The sequence below is a fragment of the Mustelus asterias genome, chromosome 12 (genome assembly GCF_964213995.1).
Source record: "Mustelus asterias chromosome 12, sMusAst1.hap1.1, whole genome shotgun sequence".
NCBI lineage: Eukaryota > Metazoa > Chordata > Chondrichthyes > Carcharhiniformes > Triakidae > Mustelus > Mustelus asterias.
Window position 1 is genome coordinate 93,967,836 of NC_135812.1, and position 15,721 is coordinate 93,983,556.

At 42.7% G+C, this 15,721-nt stretch overlaps 1 long non-coding RNA gene across 2 annotated transcripts in view; it reads left to right on the top strand.

Annotated features, from left to right (window-relative positions):
- The first annotated feature begins 385 nt into the window (after positions 1–385).
- Positions 386–15,721, top strand: part of LOC144501978 (uncharacterized) — a 52,551-nt gene continuing 37,215 nt past the window's right edge. The window contains exons 1-3 of one of the 2 annotated variants that reach the window (XR_013499233.1): positions 386–417; positions 5,024–5,091; positions 12,441–12,480. This is a non-coding gene — a long non-coding RNA (uncharacterized LOC144501978). Of the gene's footprint in view, positions 418–5,023; positions 5,092–12,440; positions 12,481–15,721 lie in introns of those variants that run through there. The other variant, XR_013499232.1, reaches the window with a different exon arrangement.

A 15,721-nucleotide genomic window follows, 5' to 3' on the forward strand; every position in this document is an offset into this window, starting at 1 on the left:
ATTCTCTCCGTGTCTGCGTGGGTTTCCTCCGGGTGCTCCGGTTTCCTCCCACAGTCCAAAGATGTGTGGGTTAGGTGGATTGGTCGTGCTAAATTGCCCCTTAGTATCAGGGGGACTGGTTGGGATGGATGCATGGGGTTATGGGGATAGGGCCTGGGGGGGCTTGTTGTCGGTGCAGACTCGATGGGCCAAATGGCCTCCTTGTGCACTTTAGGATTCTATGATCTTAAAGCAGTTTTCTTTCCTCAAAAATCTCGAAACATAATTGCTCGAGAAAAATGGTATCTTTGAACAATAAGAAGTCGTGTATGAAATTAGTTGCTGACGTGAATTCTCTCCGGTCTCATTTCATTTTTTTTCTTTTTTTTCTCGCAGTTTGCTCCGTTATCATCCACCAATCCCTGATCAAAAGGCCGGGTAGGAGTTCCACTTGCCAAGTGCTGCCAGTGCAGCTGCTCTGCACAGAGGTGGCAAAATTGTCTTGTCTTCTGTTCTTCTTCCTCTGGGGCAGAAAATTTGTATTTGAAAATGCAAAATGCGTCATGAGGGGAATTGCTGACACAGGTCTGCTGCCGACTGTGCTACTGCAGCTTGCTACTGTACAATCCGCAGTGTCACTAACCCTCATGCTGATTGAGGATGAATAGCTTTTATAGAATCATCAAATCCCTGCAGTGCAGAAGGAGGCCATTTGGCCCATCAGGTCTGCACTGACCACAATCTCACCCAGGCCCTATCCCCGTAGCCCCACGCATTTACCCTGTTAATCCCCCTGACACTAAGGATTAATCCACCTAACCCACACATCTCTGGAGAGTGGGAGAAAACTGGTGCATCCGGAGGAAACCCACGCAGACACGGGAAGAATGTGCCAACTCTACACAGATAGTCACCCAGGGCTGGAATTGAACCCGGGCCCCTGGTGCTGTGAGGCAGCAGCGCTAACCACTGTGCCACCTCTTTGCACTGCAAAAACAAGGTGATCTGATTTTGGAGACTTACATTTGTTTCTCCTCACTGTGCCACTTTACTTTGAACCATTGCAAAGGAAACTCATAACCTTAGTGCAGTGAGGTGGCACAGTGGTTAGCGCTGCTGTCTCACAGTGCCAGGGACCTGGGTTCAATTCCAGCCTTGGGTGATTGTCCGTGTGGAGTTTGCACATTCTCCCCATGTCTGCGTGGGGTTCCTCCAGATGCTCCAGTTTCCTCCCACCCTCCAAAGGTGTGCAGGTTAGGTGGATTGGCTCTTAGTGTCAGGGGCATTAGCAGGATAAATATGTGGGGAATTGTGGTCGGTGCAGGTTAGGAGGATTAGCGGGGCAAATATGTGGGGTTACGGGTATAGGGCCTGGGTGGGATTGTAGTCAAAGAGTTGGTGCAGGCCCGATGGGCCAAGTGGCCTTCTTCTGCACTGTAGGGATTCTGTGAACTCCTTGTGGAGGGATAGTTTGTTCTGTTCGTTCATACAGTGGACTCATGTTGTCTATTTTTGTTGGGGTCCAGCATGTTCTTACTGGAATTTGAAGGCATATTTCCCCTACGCCTGTGTGTTCCTCAAACTTGAGCTCAGTCTACAGTTTGGCCTCTGATGCTGCATTCTGTTTCTTCATGTGCACTTGTACCTCCCCGAGTTTTGCATTGTTTAGTTAGGGGGTGTTTTCTCTCCTGCTGCAAGATTTACTTCATGTCCAGCTTAGTCTGGTTCCGTGACAGCACCTGCTTTCTGAAGTTCAGGCTCAATCTTCCGCTGCTTCTCTATCTCTTCTGTATCTTTTGACTTCAGTGTATTGGCTCTCATCTGGAGGTTTGGCTGGCCTGACTGAAGAAGAGTATATCCTGCCATCCACAGAGGGACTGGAATGACTGCCTCTGCAAAGAGTGAGGGCAATGGTGGACCTCTCATGAGTCTTTAATTCAGTGTAGTTGGCTGTAGTGGTTGTTTTTGAGCCATTTTGAGGAGGTTGAGGGCAACATGGGCATCTTTGCTGAGGAGAGGAAAGGTTTGACTGGAGACATCATACAGAATTTTGATTATTTGTCTGTTGCGGCTCTTGAATCATGCCTATTCCTCTGTCAGAGATCATATAGTTACGGCTCCAAATCCAACAGGACCATTACACTGACTCTTGAACAACATGGAATTTGTGAGGTGACCATTTGTGGGAATGTCCCCCATTCTAAAATGTGAATCTGGGATTCTTAATTTCTTCCAATTTGCATTGTTGGGCTCCTTCATGCTGTGGTTCATCCATCTCACAGGCTCATTTGAGATCCTCAGCACATGTTGAGATTTTAGACTTGGATATTTTTCTAAAGTGTCCCAGGCAGTTTCAGCAAAAGCACCGCATAGCGATTGTTGGACAATGCTCATGCATGTGAGGTCTTTTGATGCCACAGCGCTGACATGGTCTGCCAGCATTTTGTGTTTTGCTTTAGTGTTGTCCTTTTGTTGCTGTATGAGCTGGACTTTTGGGGTTGGTCTTTACCATAGATTAACGTCACCTCGCAAAATGGATTGTTTCTGATGGTGAACTGTGATTGTCTGACAATTTGATTGGCTTTTACCAAAGTCAGATCTTCTTTAGATTGGAGTACATCTGAAAGAGTTGCACTGACCAACTTCTGCTACTATTTGATCCCTTATGAGCTTTGACTTAAATTCACCATAGTAAGTAAGAGCTGTCAGTCAGTCTGTATGTCAATTGATCAATCAATTTATGAAAGAGTCAACGGGTTCCCAGGACTTTTGGACTCTGAAATTTTGCTTGTTCCACAATTTTATTGCTTCTTAGGATAGAATCCTAGAATCCCTACAGTGCAGAAGAAGGGCATTTGGCCCATCGAATCCACCCCGACAACAATCCCTCCCAGGCCCTATTCCCGTAACCCCAGACATCCACCCCATTGATCCCCTGACACTAGGGTCAATTTAGCATGGCCAATCAACCGAACCCACACATCTTTGGATTGTGAGAGGAAACCGAAGCACCCAGAGGAAACCCACGCAGACACGGGGAGAATGTGCAAACATCACACAGACAGTGACCCGAGGCCGGAATTGAACCCGAGTCCCTGGCGCTGTGAGGCAGCAGTGCTAATCACTGTGCCACCGTGCCACCCTCTTCGGTGAGAGCTGGTGTCAAAGGACTTCACAGCCTCTTAAAAATTATTGGAAGATTAATTTATTCTTTGTCTGGCAATTACATCATTGGCTATTGAACCTACTGAATAGAAATGTGTATTCATTTGTTCAGCCTCTCCTATTCAAGTCCAATGCTATTTTATACACTTGTATGTTAAAAATCTCCTCCATAATGCCCAATTTTACATCTGGCCTGGTCCTTTCATCTGATTTAATTAATCTGGCAGTGTTGATGTCCCATCCATTGCTCTTTTCAGAACAGGGGAGGACAGCTTTATCTTTTTTTAAATGGTGCTGCAATGTTTGTTTTTCTTTTCTTCTTCCCATGCTTATTGGGATTTGATGAGCTCCCATCATGGTTAAGGAGCTGTTTTAAACTTCAACAATTCTGTAGAAAATCTTTTGAACAAGTCATTTTGGCCTGCTAGTTGCTCTCCTGAGCTTGGAGAATTGAATTGAAACCGAATTCTTTGCTCTGACTTCTCTTTAAAATGTTCTTTCTGTTTACACGCAGTCACCATGTGTTACGGCACCGACTCTGGACCCGGGCTGCGGTGTGCTTCAAACTCGCTTGTTAAAACAATCAGTCTCCCAGTGCTGCCTGATTCTGTGCCAAATTTAGAAGCTGACTTCTAAAGCCTATTGTTTTGGAGTTTGCCATTCTTTTGTGATCTAGCTAGGTCCTTTGACTCTGCTTTCGATCAGGTCTTGCAATGAACTTCCATGTTGTCTAGTGGAGTCTTTTTATGCTGCACAGTGGGCCTTTCTTCTCCCTTTCAGCAGCCACACCTGTAATAGACTCTCTTAGGTCATCTCCAGTTATGTATTTGAGGTCACCAAGTTAAGTACATTTCTCCAGGCCAGACTGCGTTTCTTTACTTCTTCATTCTTCAGAATTTTGGGGTCCTTTACCTGCTGCCACCATGTTTTTTTTTACTTTTAGTTTTTATTTATTTACGGGATGTGGGCTTTGCTGGCTGGATCAGCATTTATTGCCCATCCTTAGTTGCCCTTGAGAAGGTGATGGTGACTTGCCTTCTTGAACCGTGGCAGTCTCTGAGGTGTAGATACACCCACAGTGCTGCTCAAGAGGGAGTTCCAGGATTTTGACTCAGTGCTAGTGAAGGAATGGTGATATATTTCCAAATCAGGATGGTGATGGTGATACCTGGGAACCCCCAGATGGTGATGTTCCCAGGTATTTGCTGTCCTTGCCTTTGAAAGGTGCTGCTTAAGGAGCCTTGGTGAGTTCCTTCAGCACATCTTGTAGATGGTACACACTGCTGCTACTGTTCCTCAGTGGAGGAGGGATTGAATGTTTGTGGAATAGGTACCAATCAAGCAGGCTGCTTTGTCCTGGATGATGTTGAGCTTCTTCAGTGTTGTTGAAATGTTATATGTTGTCTCATGAAGAGATTTAGAGACTTGAATGGTTGAGTGTTATTACTATGTATTAATAACACACAACCATATACATAAATACCGCATACAGACTTGACAAGATGCGATCTTCAAGTCGACTCCGACTCCATCACTATATACTACTCCCATGTGACCCTGTACATCACTATGGGTGCAGTACTGTTTTCCCAATCCCACATTAACTTTTACAGTCCTGAGCACCCTAATACTACAGATCTAAAATGCTGTCTTTATTTTTTAGTTGTTAACAAATTTTAAAATTAATCTTGGAATTATTTTGAAAATCATTCATTGAGATATTCTGTGACAAAATATCTGCTTAAATCTGTGAAGTATATTCACAGCAAAGGCTTGTTTAGTAAATTCACTTTGGGATATTTCTGCAGAACATGTATAGCTTAAAAGTTACTCATATCCAGAGGATAAAGTTAATGCCTGAATTCATTTTCTTCTCCAGCACTTTGCAGATTCTTTTCAACATTCTTCGCACAAATCTGGATCTGATCAAGGCATTACGGACTGAAAGTAAGCAAAAAATGTTGAATTGTGTAATTTTCCTTCGGTTTAATTGTCCTTAAGCCTTTGGTAATTTATCAGGCTGTATAATAGTGACAGATAATGTCATTTCTAATCATATCTGCTTATAGGATTTTGACAAGGGAGGGCAGAATATGTTTTGTGCTTGTTGCGACACAATGCCGTATAATACCGCAAGTTTGGAGATAACTTACAGTGCAATCTTTTGAGTAGAAATTCACAGTAACTGAAAGCTCCTATAAATCTTTACTTTAGTGTAGATCAACCTGCTTCTGTAGGCCTGACATTGCTTCATGCGCTAACTCTACCAATTCACTGTGACTTGCTTCCCGCCTGTTTTAAAATTTGTCTTTTAACAATAAAGTTTTAAAGTTTATTTATTAGTGTCACAAGTAGGCTTACATCAACACTGCAATGAAGTTACTATGAAAATCCCCTAGTCGCCACACTCCGGCGCCTATCTGGGTACACTGAGGGAGAATTTAGCATGGCCAGTGCACCTGATCAGCACATCTTTCGGACTGTACATAGAAATGGATAAACAACCTCATTGTTATTTGCATTTCTTTAACCTTCCAAAATCAATAGGGTGAATTTTAATCCTCCCTGGAGACTTGCTGATGGCAGTTGGAAATGTGTAGGTTAATTACGCTCACAAATCCTTCCCAAGTGCAATGCTAACACGGAAGATTTTGCAGGTGGATCAGTCACTCTGCTAAAGCCAAGAAAACCTCACTAGTTTATTCAGCTTCAGGTCCCACTGTATCAATGGGATCCCAATACAACGTTAACACTGGGGCGTGAGCATGGAAGTTGCCACCACTTTACCATTCGGCAGAGGTACTCAGCAATGCCACTCCAGGCCGCACAAGGCAAGTTACAAGTTACAGCCATCCAATTTTTGGGACTTCACTTCCCCCCCGCCCCACCCCCTCACAACCCTGTCCTTCCAACCAGCTAGACCCTCCTAGAATATTCCTCACTTACCTGACAGCTGACCAGGAGCTGAGTGATTGAAATCTGTCAGCAGTTATTCTGCATCCTCTTCACTCATGCTCCTGGTGAGAAGGTGACTGGTGGCATTCAGGTGGTGCGGCCCACTCACCTGAAATTCATTCTGTGTTGAAATTGACCACTCTGTGTTCCAGTATAGTAATAACTCTTCACTCTGGAATTCATACTAAACCTGTTGATATATAACTATTGTGATAGTGATGAAATTGTTGCTCTGGGAAGGTGCTTTTACATTTTTACAGGGTTTGAAGTGTGAAGTCTGCATTTATATGTAGTACCTTGTGTCCCAGAGCATGTGCTGTTTTTAAATTGGGCCAGAGATTGCAGTTGCCATCAGCAAATCAAAAACGGTTTGCTTGGTGGCAGATAAATCCCATATGTGATAAGTAGCATACTCTGTCCTTAAAGGAGCATGGGCCTGTCCAATCCAGGGCAGAAGTTCAGCTTCTAAGTATTTTAGTTGAGAAACATAGAATTTTAAGCACAGCAGGAGACCAGTGCCAAGTTTTCAAAAATAATTCTCCATTTCAAGCCATTGCTCTGGCTTTTCCCTGTATTTTGTTTTCAATTTAAAATTTTTAAGCATTTTTCTTTTAAATGCCCCAATGGATTCTGCTGACTTCTGCTGTTTCTGGTAAGGCATTTTAAGTCTTAACAACTCATGGTAAAATAAATAAACCTTCAAACCCATTCCTTTGTATTTTGGTGGCCATTTGGTGACTTGTGGAAGATCAAAACCTTTCACTATTTTGAATACCTCTGTCAATCCCCTCTTAACTTTCCATTGGAATTAAATTCCAATAATAGAGATAAAGTTCATTGTTGCAACAATTATATTACATTTCCCACATTACGGGAGGAATTTTCCCGTCCCGCCTGCCACAGGAATCGGAGCGGGATGCAAAGGTCTATTGACCCCGGGCGGGATTTTCCGGTTTTAGGGCGAGCGTGGCCGGAAAATCCTGCCCTACATCTCTACACTTCATTGAGTGTAAAGCACATTGGTAAGCCCTGTCCCAAAGACACTATAGATATTCAAGTCTTTCTTTCTTGCTTGAGAATGGAAACATTGTGATCGGAGTTATATACATTTATTTTTAACCCATAAATGTTTCCCACTTTTTTTTTGAAAGTGGGAAAATCAGAATCCATTTTTCATGTTCCTCCTCACTCCATTTGTTTGCGTACATTGATAAATGAATGTAAATCAGGATCATTTTTACCTGTCTTTTTACATCTTCTTTCCTTGCACAGCAGGGAGAATGTAGATATCAGTGGTTTTATGCTCTTTGTTTCCCAGCATAGATTTCCAACTTTGCCGATTGAACTGGTGAATTTCTTTTGTACAATATAACTTGGCTCATAGAGTCATAGTCATAGAGGTTTATAGCATGGAAACAGGTCCTTCGGCCCAACTTGTCCATGCCGCCCTTTCTTTTATAAAACCCCTAAGCTAATCCCAGTTGCCCGCATTTGGCCCATATCCCTCTAAACCCATCGTACCCATGTAACTATCTAAATGCTTTTTAAAATACAAAATTGTACTCGCCTCTACTACCACCTCTGGCAGTTTGTTCTAGACATTCACCACCCTCTGTGCTCGCTTTCAGAAGCACAGATATACGACCAAATGGACGGCACGGTGGCACAGTGGTTAGCACTGCTGCCTCACAGCGCCAGGGACCCAGGTTCAATTCCCGGTTTGGGTCACCGTCTGCGTGGAGTCTGCACGTTCTCCCCGTGTCTGCGTGTGTTTCCTCCGGGTGCTCCGGTTTCCTCCCACAGTCCGAAAGACGTGCTGGTTAGGTGCATTGGCTATGCTAAATTCTCCTTCAGTGTACCCAAACAGGCACCGGAGTGTGGCGACTAGGGGATTTTCACAGTTAACTTCATTGCAGTGTTAATGTAAGCCCACTTGTGAAACTAATAAATAATATTTAAAACTTTAAATAATCTTGTCCTTCGTTCAAAAGGCAACTAAATTCATGGGCCAAAATTAACTTCAACTGGCCCGGCCTGAATGAGAATTTATTGAGTGCTTGCGAAACAAGATTACAGAGCACTACATACATACTCCAAAAATGCTCGTATATATTTGCTCAAACATTTGATTCTAATATTGCAAGATGTATTTCAAAAGTAAGTCAGGCAGCATCTTTGGAGAGAGAAGCAAAGTTAATGCTTCGGGTCGATGACCTCTCATCAGAACTGGGCAAAGTTAGAGATGTGTTAGATCTTAAGCAAGGGGGTGGGAGCCAAAGGAAGACGGAGGTGGGGGGAAGGATTGAATGACACAAGAGTTAGTCTTACAGGGCCAAAGGGAATGGCAATGGGACATGAAAAGAGAAAAGAAAAAGAGCAGGTGTGCTATCTGGAAGTGAAAATGAGAGAAACATTCAAAGAACAAAGAAATAAAATGGGGGCCAAGAGTTTACAGTCTGCGATTGTTGAATTCAGTGCTAAGTCCGGAAGACTGTCAAGAGTCTGACTGAAAGATGAGGTGATGTTCCTCCAGCTTGTGTTCATTTTCACCGAAATAATGCAGTGGGCCTAGGACAGAGGTGTCAGCAAGAGAGAGTATTTTGGGAAATCAAAATAGCAGGCCACCAGAAAGTCAGGGTCATGCTTGAAGCCTGAATGGAGAAATTTCACAAACTGTTGCCTAGTCTGTATTTGGTCTTCCCAGTGTGGAGGCGAGCACGTTGTGAACAGAAAATATAGTTGCCTCAATTGAAAGAAGTACTGCTTCACCTGGAAGGAGTGTTTGGGAGCTTTAACTGGGAGGTGAGGAGAGAGGAGGTAAAAGGGCGGGTGTTCCAACTCCTGCGTTCGCATGGGAAGGTGCCGTGAGAAGGGGATGGGATGATGGAAGTGATTGATGAGTGGCCAAGGGTATTGTGGTGGGAACAGTCTCTTCAGAATGTTGAAAGGGAAAGTGGTGGGAGATCTGGTTGATTTTTTCTGGTGGAAAGATGCTCTCTACTGTTCAGGAAATTACCATGCTTTTGTTAGGTGTGAGAGCAATAGGAGAAGTGATCTTATTGGGAATTCTGCATGCTGCCATACTTAACTATTGAAAATTTAAATCAGTGAAAATGTGAACAGGGTTTTATTTCGGGATTCTGAAACTGGTTTACACTATGCAACATAAAAAAAGCGACTATGTTGTGTAATTTTGGTCAAACATACTGTGATTATAGGTCAGAAGATATCTATTCCAGTATCATGACATGCTACTTGATAGTCTACATCTTCCTTCCATGAAGATGAAAATTGTCTGTGATGAGAACTCTTTAGCAAGCATGTAGTCAAAAGTACAAATACATGACTGCTATAGGAGCAGTAATGGTCTGAGTCATTAATTGTTTACCTGGGCTGTCAGAACTCGGGGCTATAATTAGCGAGAAAATTCTGTAACTGAAGGAAATAACTGACCAGGTTTTACCAGAACAGCTATTGATAGTTCCTCAAATGGTCACGAGAAACACCTCATAACACACATTGTGTTGCAATATTTACTTTGACAAATGATGGGATCATTTTGCTTGGAGTCTGTTTCAGCATTTTGGGCAGTGCACCATATTTCACGTTTGTACACGAGGTACTTACAAAACTGATGTTTATTTGTCAAGTAGCAAAATACCTCTTCCCGGTAATCTGAATATTAAGTAGATTTTATACATTAAATGTTTTCAGCGCTGTCTCATAACAGGACAGGAAGTTCTCATCTTATGAAAGAAAAATCGCATGAGGTACACTGTCTTCTGTGCCCGAGTTCCTAACATTGTGATATACACTCCATGGTGTGTTAAACAATATTACTCAGTTTAAACACATTTGGGGTGGGGAGGGGAATATTTTCATGTTTTTGGATTTAAAAAAAAGTGTTTAACTCTTATGAGATTTTATTTCCGTGGGACTTAGTGTGAAAGATAGACCATAGACGTAGGAGCAGAAATAAGCCATTTGGCCCATCGAGTTTGCTCTGCCATTCAATGACATCATGACTGATCTGATAAAATAATCCTCAACTCCATTTTTCCATCTTACCCCCATAACCCTTGATTCCCATACTGATTAAAAATCTGTCCATCTCAGCCTTAAACATACATAATGACCCAGCCTCTACAGCCCTCTGCGGTTAAGAATTCTACAGATTCACTACTCTTTGAGAGAAGAAATTCCTCCTCATATCTGTCTTAAATGAGCAATTCCTTACTCTGAGATTATGTCTTCTGGTCCCACAAGAGGAAACAACCTCTCAGCATCTGCCCTGTCAAGCCCCCGAGAATCCTCTTTGGCTCAATAAGGTCACCTCTCATTCTTCTGAACTCCAATGAGTACAGGCCCAATCTAGTTAAAAGTTTATTTATTAGTCACAAGTAAGGCTTACATTAACACTGCAATGACGTTACTGTGAAATTCCCCTAGTCATCACAGTCCGGCGCCTGTTCGGGTCAATGCACTTAACCAGCACATCTTTCAGAATGTAGGAGGAAACCAGAGCACCCGGAGGAAACCCACGCAGACACGGGGAGAACGTGCAAACTCCACACAGACAGTGACCCAAGCCGGGAATCAAATCGGGGTCCCTGGCGCTGTGAAGCAGCAGTGTTAACCACTGTGCCACCGTGCCACTCAACCTCTTCTCATAAGAAAATCCCTCCATACCTGCGATCAACCTAGTGAACCTTCTCTGGACTGCCTCCAATGCCAGTATATCTTTCCTTCGGTAAGGGGACTAAAACTGATCACAGTGTTCCAGGTGTGGTCTAACTAGTGCCTTGTATAGTTTTAGCAAGACTTCCCTACTTTTATACTTCATTCCCTTCAGAATAAGGGACAACATTCAATTTGCCTTCCCTATTAACTGCTGAACTTGCATGCTAGCTTTTTGTGATCTATGCATTTCCAGTTGTTTATGCTGATGTGTAGCTAGTTGTATACTTCAGGGTAAGCATCGCAAACATTTAAATTAGCAAGATTGGAAAAGTTAAGTTAATAGCAACAGGACTGAAAAGTTGCAATTGCCTTAACAGAGAAGAAGGAAATGAGTAAGATAGGATCAAAGATGTTGCAACTGGACACTGCAAGGATTGTCCCTGGCACAGAGCCCATGAATTCAAGGAGGTGGTTATTCCTTCATTAAAATAAATGTAGGGATGTTATGTCAGCAATGAGGAAAGATTGAATAGGCTGGCGTTGTTTAATTTGGAACAGGAGGCTGAGGGACATTCATTTGTGATCTCCAAAATTAAGAGGGGCCTGAGTAGAATGGATTGGGAGAACCATATAGTCCTTAGCAGAGAGGTCAATAACCTGGGATACTATTCAAGCCATTTCTAGCTATTGCCTCACTGACCAATCAATATTAACTTGCTGTGCTTACTTTATCCTCGATTTTGAATATCTCCATCAGTGCTTCTCATAACCTTTTGGTGTGAAAGGGTTCCAATTTCTGTCCTTGTAACCAAAGATTCTCATTTCCTTAGTCATTAGGTCATGCAGAAATTGAGTATTCCTGACAAAACACATGTTGTTGAAGCCTTCATCTTGCACTCAACAGCACAATTTGCAAGAATGCCAAATATAAAGGAAGCAACAATTTATACTTCATGAGAAGAGTCATTTCTCAAACTGTTGTGCCTTTTACACTCGGTATTCTTGCAAATTGTCCTGATGAGCACAAGAAGAAAAACTTTGACGTCATGTATTTTTTTCAGCAATTCTCATCTGCAGAGAATGTCCTCAACCTCTCCATGGCCTTGATGCCCTTATTAAAGTGTTTGATATAGAACTGAACACAAATGTTGTGTAGGTTTAGCATTGTCCCATGTGCAGTGATTGATATAAAAATATTTCGTCATGAGAAATTAACAAATTATGGCGAGAAAATTGAAATTCCACGCTGGAATTCAGGTGGAGTATCAATACCAGAAACAGAAACCGATCTATTATCTTTTGTGACACTGTTGAATCTATTTTGCATTGCCTGCATGTTTTATTTTTCAACCAATAATGATTTTGAGATGACAGTAATGTTCCCAACGTATTGCGAAATGATGTGGATGTTTGCATTTTGTAACATAGCTAATGAATCCCACTTCAATTCCCACTTCACTAAATAAGGGCAGCAAAATGGAGCAATTATCAGGTGCCAAGAATCTTTTTTTTTGCTTGGTTTTCTCGGATTCTCGATTTCTTCATGGTAACACAATGGATGTCATTTATTACTTTAAGTTTGTTTCTGTTGCTGTTAGCGTGGAAACACGGTGTAAATTGACAAAGCATGAGAAATATTAAGATGTAAATCACTGTTTTAGGTTAACCATCGATGACCATTGCAGAATAAAAACTAGTGAGGTATGTATTTTGCTCTTAATTTACAGCTCTTACTAGACGTTCATGAAGAATAATAAACAAATCTTTCTATGTGTTGTGGTCTGCATGGGATCTGTTCTAGGTTCAGGCTGAAGGTTAAACTGGGTTCCTCGTGTATAAAGTTGAAAATAAATGTTCAAGTTCCTTACTGCTATTGAAATTGCAGACATTTTAAGGGATTTCCCCACCTGGTTTAACACAATCACAGATATACTAAGCGACCGCACAAATCAATTGCGCCATTTGTTTCAGAATCTTAGCACAGAGTTGTGTTTGATTTTTTCTGACTTCTTTTGGAGAACATTTGTTATCCGATCAGTGTTAGATTCAACTATTTAAAACACATGGTGGCAAAGTAACAGCTAAAAGAAAATTGAAACAGAAATATTTTCTGCAGCTTTCAAATCACGGCGGTGTGGGGGATTGCGATTCTCCCAGCCCGCTGCACTGCTCTGGCATGAGTAGTGATTTCCATGGCCATTCTGAGCTTCCAACTTGCTTTCTGACCTTTCTGTCCCCCCACATTACTAACCCACATTAAACCGAGGAAGAGTCTGTGATCACCACCGAAAGATAATGGAAGTCTGCACTAGTTTTGCTGGCAGCTTCCATTTTTATGCCATTTTTCAGCAATTCTCACCCATGCTCCAATTTTTCCACCCAGTTCAGAATGCCTGAGGATGGCTGTGGGAGGGCAAGGAATATCTGCCTTGACATCTTGCTGAAGACATCTTCCCACAATCTGTTTGCGCAACACTTAAGAACAGCCAGGAGATCGTCAGAAACATCAGGTAGCCTACCATTGGTGTTTTCAAGGATTCAGCTGAGGGGGAATCTGATAGAGGTATACAAAATTATGAGAAGCATAGATATGGGAGATCGTAAGAATCTTTTCCCCATGGCAGAGATGTCTAAGACCAGAGGGCATAGGTTTGATGTGAGGAGTAAGTGATTTAGAGGGGACCTGAGGAAAACCTTTTTCACCCAGAGGGTGGTGGAAATATGGAGCGCTCTGCCTGAGAGGGTGGTGGAGACAGGTACTCTTGCAACGTTTAAGAAGCATCTGGACGAGCACTTAAATCACCAAGGCATAGTAGGCTACAGACCGAGTGCTGATAAATAGGATTAATATTGATTGGTATTTGATGGTTGGCATGGACATGGTGGGCTGAAGGGCCTGTTTGTGTGTGTGTATGACTCTATGGGTGGAATGTTCCCATCACACCCGCCACGGGAACCATAGTAGGTGGGACAGGACCGTGCAAAGGTCGGTTGACCTCGGGTGGGATTTTCCAGTCTTGGGGTGAGCACGGCCAGAAAATCCTGCCCTATGACTTTTACCAACTGGAGTTCAAAGTTACAAACGTAATTCAATTTAAATTAAAACAATGGTAAACTGCAGCGTGTCCGTACCTCAGGAGATGACAAGACACAGGCCTGACTTCTCCAATGTTTTCAGCAATCACGGTGAAACTCTTTGTCATGCATTCGAGTACCAGACAGAATTACTGTGTGAAGTGCGTAGCTTTCTCCTGTTTGCTGAAAAACTAAAGTCTGCATTCCTTTTCTCCACATCAAATCTCGGTTACTCTGTAATCTGGTCAGGCAATCAGACTCCGTGCTGGTGGTAGGGAGTGATCGTGTGCGTGACGGTGCCTTCAATGGATCCTCCTGCTCTGTGAGATGTCTTCTTTTTTTGGAGTAGGGAAGGGACAAGGATTATGATGGCAATGCGAGGCTGAACTGTCGGACGTAACAAGCACCCATCATTTAGTCATGTTATATGCAAGTGTGCAGTTTCAGCGGGTCATGAAGGGGTGCATTTAATAGTCAGGAGACAATACATTCAGTACCCCGACTCTCATACTGCCTCACTCAGTTGTGGATTGCTCGTGACCTCCAGCATTTGCTGCTTCATCTCTGCTGGTACCATGAGGTTTCCTGGCCCTCCTCCAGTCCTCTCTCAGTTGTACACGGCCTTGTCTTGTCTCTGGTGGTGATGCTTCAGGAGCTGACAATCTCAGCAATCTCTTTCCATGCCTAATGGACTTGGTTTTTGTGGTGTGTACCAACCATAGCAGGTTCAAGCTGAATCCATGCTAAATTGCTGGATAAGTTTATTTATTAGTGTCACAAGTAGGCTTACGTTAACACTGCAATACAGTCACGAGGAGAACATGCAGACTTCACACAGACCAGTGACCCAAGCTGGGAATCGAACCCGAATCCCTGGCTCCGTGAGGCAGCAGTGCTAAGCACTGTGCCACCGTGCCGCCCATACTACAGGGAAACATAGAAAAACATAGAAAGTAGTTCCAGCAGAAAAATAGGCCACTGTTTTCCAGTCCACACATGTGGTACAAACCAAAGCGAATAGTTTTAATAGTGCACAGGAGAAACTGTGTATCATAAACAATTACATTAATGGGTTACTTAATAGGACACATGCATAACAGAACTCAGGGCTATAATTAACTGGAACATTCTGTAACTGGGGAAGTAACTGACCAGTTTTTATTACAGCCACTATTTATACTACTCCAACTACAGAGAACAACACTCCATAAAATGCAATTTGTTATAATGCAGAAAAGGTACCAAACAGTAGCCATCACAATATGGTGTCAAAGTTATATTGTTGTGATTTATGACGTATTTTCTTCCAGCCTTATTACTTTTCCTTGTGCCCGATATACAAAGCGAACCCATAAACCTTTCCTGCACCAAAAAATGTACAGGGGTGTTGGTGAAATTCACAAAATTCTCATGATAGGCTAATGAATAAGGTCAGAGCAATGGGGAGCCGAGGGACAAGCAGAATGAAAAGCTAGCTGGCTGCAAAACAGAAAGCAGCGAGCAGGGGTAAAGGGTTGCTATTCACAGTGACAGGAGGTAGGAAGTGGAGTCCCACAAGGATGAATGCTGGGACCACAGCTCACAATTTATATTAACGGTTTAAACTTTAGAATCCAAATAGAATTTTGAAGTTTCTATTGACACCAAGTTGGGAGAGATGAGCAATATGAAGAAGACTGCAACAAATTAAAGAGGGCATTAATCAACTTGCAGAGTGGGCACATCACTGACAAATTAATCTCAACGTAGATAGGTGCGAGACATTGCAGTGTGATAAGAAAAGTAAAGCGTTCACTTATTGCTTGGAAAATAAGAATCTAAATGGGGATAGATTCAGAGGAACAAAGCAAGCCAGAGGGTACAGACA